This window comes from Balaenoptera musculus, chromosome X, assembly GCF_009873245.2.
Source record: "Balaenoptera musculus isolate JJ_BM4_2016_0621 chromosome X, mBalMus1.pri.v3, whole genome shotgun sequence".
NCBI classification, from domain to species: domain Eukaryota; kingdom Metazoa; phylum Chordata; class Mammalia; order Artiodactyla; family Balaenopteridae; genus Balaenoptera; species Balaenoptera musculus.
The window spans coordinates 100,485,647-100,493,631 of record NC_045806.1 but is presented as its reverse complement, the minus strand read 5'-3'; positions in this window follow the sequence as shown (position 1 = coordinate 100,493,631).

The following is a 7,985-nucleotide window of genomic DNA, read 5'->3' as shown; positions in this document are numbered from 1 at the left end:
ATTCAGTGCCTAACTAGGAAAAGGGGAAGAGGAATGGGGAGTGAGCAGGATTAAAGTTCTGGTGTGGACCCCTCCCCAGCAGACATGGGCTGTATGCTGGATAAAGCAAAAATAAGACACAGGGACCAAAGATAGTGGGAAGGGGCAGGTCGTCAGGGGGGAAATCAGGCAGAGCTGGCATGGAGTTGGTGCTCAATGTCAGCCTTTGGAGAGATGCCAGTTCCCTTCTAGTTCCAGGATTTGAATTCGGAGTAGAGTAACCCCTCGAGGTCTTGGAAAGAAAGGAGGTAGGGTGACTTGAGAACTAAAATCCTGGGCCTTACACTCACCTCCAGCTGAATCCCACCTCTGTTACTGAACCAGCTGTGGAAACATCAGACTTATCCAGAATCATACCTACTTCGGGTTTGTAAGGATTGAATGATAATGTCGATCAAGGATCAGTCCTACCAGATAATTCTCCCATTTTACAGATGAAAAAAAGTTAAACAATTCTCAAACAAAAAAAAAAATTTAAGAAAAAGAAGAAAGGGGAATTCCCTGGCAGTCCAGTGGTTAGGAATTGGCGCTTTCATTGGCCAGGGTAAAAAAAGAGTTCCACAATTCTCATTCCTGCTGATAGCAACTAACAGTTTGAGCACTTAACATGGCAGGTAGCTGCTGTCAGCAGGAATGGCAATGAGAACCAGATTAAACAGGAAGTAGATTTTCTTGGAAAGAACAGGGTGAAATATTAACCATTTATCCTTCCCTGAGGGTGTTTTAGCCCAGAGAAGCAAACATGAAGCCCCTGCTTATGCAAAACGTTGGGTATTTGGGGAGCCAGAGGCAACTATGACCCTCACAGGTATTGCAGCCAAGAGAGCTACCGTGCATCTGTACCTGTGCACATCAGATATGCCCGTCTGGGAACCGAGGGAGGGAGGGTGGCAAACCCTCGGAGAAAACTAATCGATCATTCTTCATTGGGAGCAACTTTGCCCCCCAGGGGACATTTGGCAATGTCTGGAGACATCTTTGGTTGCAACAACTAGGGGACGGGGAGGTACCACTGGCAGCTTAGAGGATGTTTAGCCAGGGATGCTGCTAAACATCCTTACCACGCATAGGACAATCCTCCACAACAAAGAATCATCGGGCCCAAAATGTCAATAGTGCCAAGGTTGAGAAACCGTAGTTTAATAGCCCTGTGGCCAGCCAGAGTGAGCTTTTCGAGACACAGATCTGCTGGCACACCACTCCCCCTTCCAACCCTTCACACTACTCGGGATAAATCTCACTCCTTAACATGGCCCAAAAGGAGCACGGGTGGCTCCTACCCTCTCTTCACTCACAAAACTGGATCCAGCCACACTGACCTCTTTGTCTCTCAAAGCATCAAGCTCCACCCGGCCTCAGCCTTCCCACTGTTATTCCCTTGACCTGGAATGTTCTCTCTCCTCACCTGGTGAACTCCCATTCATCCTTCAGGTCTCAAGCTACTTTGCACCTCCACAGGGAGACCTTCCCTGACTGCTCCTCTCCCCTCAATCCAGTTAGGTCCTGCCGCTTAGTACCTCTAAATCACCCTGTGGAGTTTCCTTCCCAATTGTAACTGTAAAGGTCTATGTGTGGTTAGTTAATTGACGTCTGTCTCACTCATTAGACCGAGCTCTACAAGGATAGGGTCTGTCTTGCTCACTGCTGATTGCTCTTACATACCAGCAGCTGGCATAACAGAGGTGCCCAATAAATATATTTGTTGAGTGAGTGAGCAAAGGAAGTGCTCAATAAATTTTTTGAACGGATGAATGAATGAATGAGGAGAGGGACATACAAGGGAGCAAGAGCAGTGCAAAATGTGTGCCTTAACGTGTGTTTACAAAGGGTGAGGGAGGAATGACTTGCCTGGGTAGTTGGGGGAAGGCCTCACCCAGGTTCACGAGGAGGCAAATGGTGTGTGTGTGCGCATACATGGTTGGTAGGTAGGTAGCTGGGGTTTAAGGCGCTAGGGAAAGAATCTGGAGAATCGGGCACATCATGAAAGCTCAGGCATAACGAGTAGGGAATGGCACTGTTCTCACTACTCACCCTCTGTAGGAGCACCTCATTCACCACGCTGATGGACCGACACCCGCACTTGAACTATGGTCACTGATGAGGCCAGCTGCAGCTGCATGTCCAAAGCTGTTGCTGGAGACCCAGGAGCAGTGGGACAGGACTTGTGCCTCAGCCTGACCCTAAGTGGAACTGCGTTCTCTCTTTTTTTTAATTAATTAATTAATTAGTTTAGTTTTGGCTGCATTGGGTCTTCGTTGCTGCGCGCAGGCTTCTCTAGTTGCAGCGAGTGGGGCTGCTCTTCGTTGTGGTGCACGGGCTTCTCATTGCGGTGACTTCTCTTGTTGTGGAGCACGGGCTCTAGGCGCGCGAGCTTCAGTAGTTGTGGCACGCGGGCTCTAGAGCGCAGGCTCAGTAGTTGTGGCACTGCGCCACCAGGGAGGTCCCAGCCCCATTTAATATTAACACATGGTTAATCGTGAAAGCCACAGTCACAGTGCAACCTACCTTACCGTTTAAATGAAAGAAGACAGGCATTGGGCTTCCCTGGTGGCGCAGTGGTTGAGAATCTGCCTGCCAATGCAGGGGACACGGGTTCGAGCCCTGGTCTGGGAAGATCCCACATGCCGCGGAGCAACTGGGCCCGTGAGCCATAATTACTGAGCCTGCGCGTCTGGAGCCTGTGCTCTGCAACAAGAGAGGCCACTATAGTGAGAGGCCCGTGCACCGCGATGAAGAGTGGCCCCCACTTGCCACAACTAGAGAAAGCCCTCGCACAGAAACGAAGACCCAACACAGCCATAAGTAAATAAATAAATAAATTAAAAAAAAAAAAAAGAAGACAGGCATTACCAACGGTTAGGTACCAGAGTAACTGAAGTAAGACAAGATATAGTCCCAGTTTTACAGCTACAATGAGTCTGCTACTAACAAACCATGTCAGCTTTGGGGACTTCAGTTTCCTGCCGCTCAAAATGAGGAAATTGGTTCTAAAATCATGAACCTCTAATGCCACATTTGTAAGTCTCTAAATGTGTATCTGATTCATTAGAAAAAGTGTTTCCACAGGGGCCACCAAAGGGAGAAAGGCATTGGAACAGAATGCAAATGACCTACAAAAAAACAACTGTTAGTTTAATCAGAAAGCCTGTGGATCTAATTCAAGGTCAGCTGCCTCTGACTCCCACTTGTTCATTCCGCAAACACCCAATACAGACTACGAGGTGGATGCATGGCGCTGGGTGCTGGGTGCTGGGCTGCAGGGGTGAGCCACATCCACAGGCCCCCATCTTCACCGGCTCACAGTCTGCAGGGGACAGACGAATGTGCAGACAGCCGCAGCCCCTGATGCTAAGTGCTGTGGTGAGGAAGGCACTAGGTCCTTGGGAACCTGCCCTGAACATGGGAGTGAGGGGCTGAGGAAGAGCAAGCTGAGCCCCGAAGGCCAAAGAGGAGTTAGATCTGGCGGGTGGAGTGTGGTGTGCTCATGTCCTACACAGAGGATACAGACTGTGAAAAGGCCCAGTCAGGAAAAAGCTGGGAGGGACTTCCCTGGTGGTCCAGTGGTTAAGACTCTACGCTTCCACTGCACGGGGCGTGGGTTCGATCCCTGGGCGGGGAACTAGATCCCACATGCCATGTGGGCGCCCCCCCCCAAAAAAAAATAGATAGAAAGCTGGGAGACTTTAGGGAACTGAAAGTCACTCTGTGTGGCAGAAGTGTGGGAAGGGGACATACTCGGGGGTGGCGGGAGAGGGGTGCCCAGAGGAAGTAGTAATGAAGGAGGGAGCTGGAGAGTAAGCAGAGGCCAGATCACCGGGAGCCTCAAAGCCTTGAGACAGAGCTTGGATTGCAGCTTGAGGCCCAGAAAAACACTGAAGGGCTTGAAAATGGACAGATGCCTATCGGGCTCGGGTTTAAGAAATCACCGGGGTTAGCGTGTGGAGTGCTAACATCAGACTGGCTGGGGATGGGGCAGCATAGGCTAGAAGTAGAGACTAGTAAGAGGCTGTGGTTTGTAGCCCGCATGAGAAAGGATGGTGGCCAGCACTAGGGCAGAGGCAGTGGAGATGGAGTTAAATGGACAGAGGAGAGATTTCGTAGAATCAACAAGACTTGTGACTGACTGACTGTAGGAGAAGAGGAAGAGGGAAGTGGCAAGGATGACGCCCAAGTTTCTGGCTTGAGCAGCAAGGTGGTTGGTGGTGTCATTAGCTGAGAGAGAAAGACCATGAGAATAGTTTTCTGGTGGGAAAGCGGAGTGGTCAAGGGTTCAGTTTGGGGTATATTTAGCATGGGACGGCTGTAAGCCTTCCAGGTGAAGATGCTCAATAGACAGTTGAGTAGTGAATATTCGAGTCAAGAGAGAACTGGAGAAACCTGTGGGATTAGAGGAGGGGTCTTGTCTTGACCCGGGGAGTGACAGTTTGTTTGCATAATGATGTGAAGGGCACAGAAGGGAAGAAGTAGGAACACAGAAGGGACAATACAAATAGTCAGTGGATCAAAGCTCCCAAGGGCTGGGAAGTGATGAGTCAGAGCACAGGAGTAGGGATTTGTCTCACAGAGGAGGAGAGCCTAGGAGTTAAGAGGTCAGACTCTGGAGTCCGGGTTGGAACACTTGGTTCTAACACCTTCTAGCTGTGAGACCTTGGGCAAGTCACTTACTTTCCCTGAGTCTCAGTTTTCCTTGACTATAAAATGAGGAAATTATGAGAACCTCGGAATTTCGATGTGATGATTAAAGGAGATAATGCATGCACTATGCTTACTATCGACTGAAAAAAACCACAAAAACTCCCACAACCTAAAAGTTGCGAGTTATGTTTTATTCAGGGACCTTAGTGAAGACTACAGCCCAGGAGACAGTCTCTCAGATAGCTCTGAGGAAATGTTCCAGAGAGGCGAGGGAGGAGCCACGATATATAGGAGTTTTTGCTGGGAAAAAAATATAGTCAAACATCAGAAGATTACTGCTAATCACAAAAAAACAGACCTCTCAAGTTAATGATTTCAGCGCTTTTCTATGTATGGGAAGATGCAAGAGTCTGGGCTCATGGAAATCATTCCTTAGATATGCATCTTAACTATCTAGGGCCAGTATCCTGTTTCTCTTCGTCCGAATTCCCCTCAGGGCGCGCCATCGGGAGGTCTGCAGTAGCTGATGGTTTGATGGTGGGCGACATTCTTGTTTACTGAAATGGCATGCAACCTTTTTTTGTCTGCATTACCATAGTGCCTGGCACGCAGTTAACACTGCATCAGTGGTAACTGTTATAACAGGAGCACAGGAAGGGAAAAATGGGTGCACATGCAGGTCAGTTCATAGGTTTGGTTGCAGGAAGCTGAACAAATTTTTTTAGGTGATTTCTGTCTTTTTGATGAAATAGAAAGTGAGGTTATCTACTGGGGGGGGCTACCTGCTAATGTCTCTTTGGGGTAGAAAAGCCACTCATTTGGCACTGACTAGGAGATAGGACAGTCACTATCAACAGAGGGTCAACAGACTGCCAGCCACTTAAATCATCAAGACTTGCTTTTAAATTAAAGTAAAAATGAAAACAGCGGAATGACTCCTCATTTTGTAGCCTAGTACCAAAACTTGTAGAGTACAGGGAATTCCCTGGTGATCCAGTGGTTAGGACTCGGGACTTCCACGGCCGTGGGCCCGTGTTCAATCCCTGGTCGGGGGACTAAGATCCCACAAGCAGCGCAGGGTGGCCAAAAAATAAAATAAAATAAATTTAACTCAGTTATCTTAAAAAAAAAATTGTAGAGTACATATTCAGAAGTATTTGTTCATCTGATTTTTTTCCTGATCTAGTTTTTTTTTAATATATTTATTTATTTACTTATTTGGATGCACCGGGTCTCAGTTGCAGCATGTGGAATCTTTTAGTTGCAGCATGTGGGATCTAGTTCCCTGACCAGGGATCGAACTCGGGCCCCCTGCATTGGGAGCACGGAGCCCTAGCCACTGGACCACCAGGGAAGTCCCTCTAGTTTTTTAATAGACTTTATTTTTTAGAACAGTTTTAGATTTAGAGAAAAGTCGAGAAGATAATATAAAGTTCATAGTTTATTCAGATTTTTTTAGTTTTTACCTAATAGCCTTTTTCTGCTCCAAGATCCCATCCAGGATACCACATTGCATATGGTAGTTATGTCTCCTTAGGCTCCTCTTGGCTGTGATAGTGTCTCAGACTCTCCTTGTTTTTGATGACTGCTGTCGAACCCAAGTTCGTGGGCCCAATGCACAGTGAGGCCAAACAAACCAAAACGTTTGAGTCTGGATCAGAACTCTTTGCTTGGCCTTAGCAATAAACCTTTCTCTGCTCCAAACTCTGATGTTTCTATTTGTTTGGCCTCACTGTGTGTCAGGCCCATGAACTTGGGTTCAACAACATGAGCTTGACAGTTTTGAGTACTGGTCAAATATTTTTTAGGATGCCCCTCTATTGGATTGTGTTTGATGTTTTTCTCATTATTAGACTGAGATTATAAGTTTTGGGGAAGGAAGATCACAGAGGTAATGGGCTGTTCTTATCAGATCATTTCAAGGGTATGTACTCTCACCATGATTTATCATCATTGATGTTGACCTTGATCAACTGGCTGAAGTAGTGTTGGTCAGGTTTCTCCACTGTACAGTTACTCTATTTTCCCCCTTCCCGACTGTACTCTTTGGAAGTAAGTCACAATGTGCAGCTTAAGAAGTGGGGAGTCATGCTCCCCCGCTTTAACTCTTCAAGGGACATGTAGCTCCATAAATTACCCAGAATTTTTTTGCATGGGAGATTTGTCTCTTCTTCCCTATTTACTTATTCTGTCATTTGTTTATATCAAAATGGACGTATGGATTTTTACTTATTTATTTATTTGGCTACGTCGGGTCTTTAGTTTGCGGCAAGCGGGATCTTTTAGTTGCGGAACGAGAACTCTTAGTTGCGGCCTGTGGGATCTAGTTCCCTGACCAGGGATCGAACCCTGGCCCCCTGCATTGGGAGCGTGAAGTCTTAACCACTGCGCCACCAGGGAAGTCCCAGTACGTAGCCTTTTTGAATTGGCTTTGTTCACCTAGTAATAATGAATTTAAGGTTCTTCCATGTCTCCCACTGGAACACTAGGGAAGTCCCTGGATGTTTATTTTATACTTATGGTATAATCCAATATTTCCCCAGCCCAGAATCAGCCATTTCTCCAAGGAGACAAGGAACCTTGGTTCCTTTTATTGGAGAATGGTATTAGAAACCACCATCTAAGCATTAGATATGTTCCATCTGAAAAAACTTTAATTTGATCACAAATTTATTATCTTGGAGTAACACAGTTGCTTTTTTTATGAGTCAGTGTTCACCCAGAGAAGCAGGACCAGTAGGAGATATATAATGAGGGATTTATTGCAAGGAATTGGCTTCTGTGATTATGAGGCCTGAGAGGCAAATTGGGAACTCCCAGGGCAGGCCTTCAGGAAAGGCAGACAGGATCTCACAGGCATGGCTGTCCACTGGCTGAAGCTGCTGCCCACAGGCAGAATTTCTTTTCTTGGGAGAGCCTCAACCCTGCTTTTAAGGCTTTGCACCTGATCAAATCAGGCCCACCCATGTTATCTAAGATAATCTCCTTTACTTAAAGTGAGCTAACTGTGGACTTTAATTACATCTGCAAAATACCTTGACTGAAACACCTAGATTAGTGTTTGAGTAACTGGGGGCTGGAGCCTTGCCAAGTTGACATATCAAAAAGACCATCACACCTTTAAGATGTTCTGAATTCAGGAGGACCTTATCAGTTGAGTGTGCTCCGTAAATGTACATTTTCTGGATGACTGAGGAGTGCGCCCATAGGAACCCAAGCTTTTAGACTGTTACCTATTTAGGATGTGTCATAAACTTCTCTGCCTTCTTCAACAGAGATACTAAACACTTTAACCTGGTTGTAATGACCCA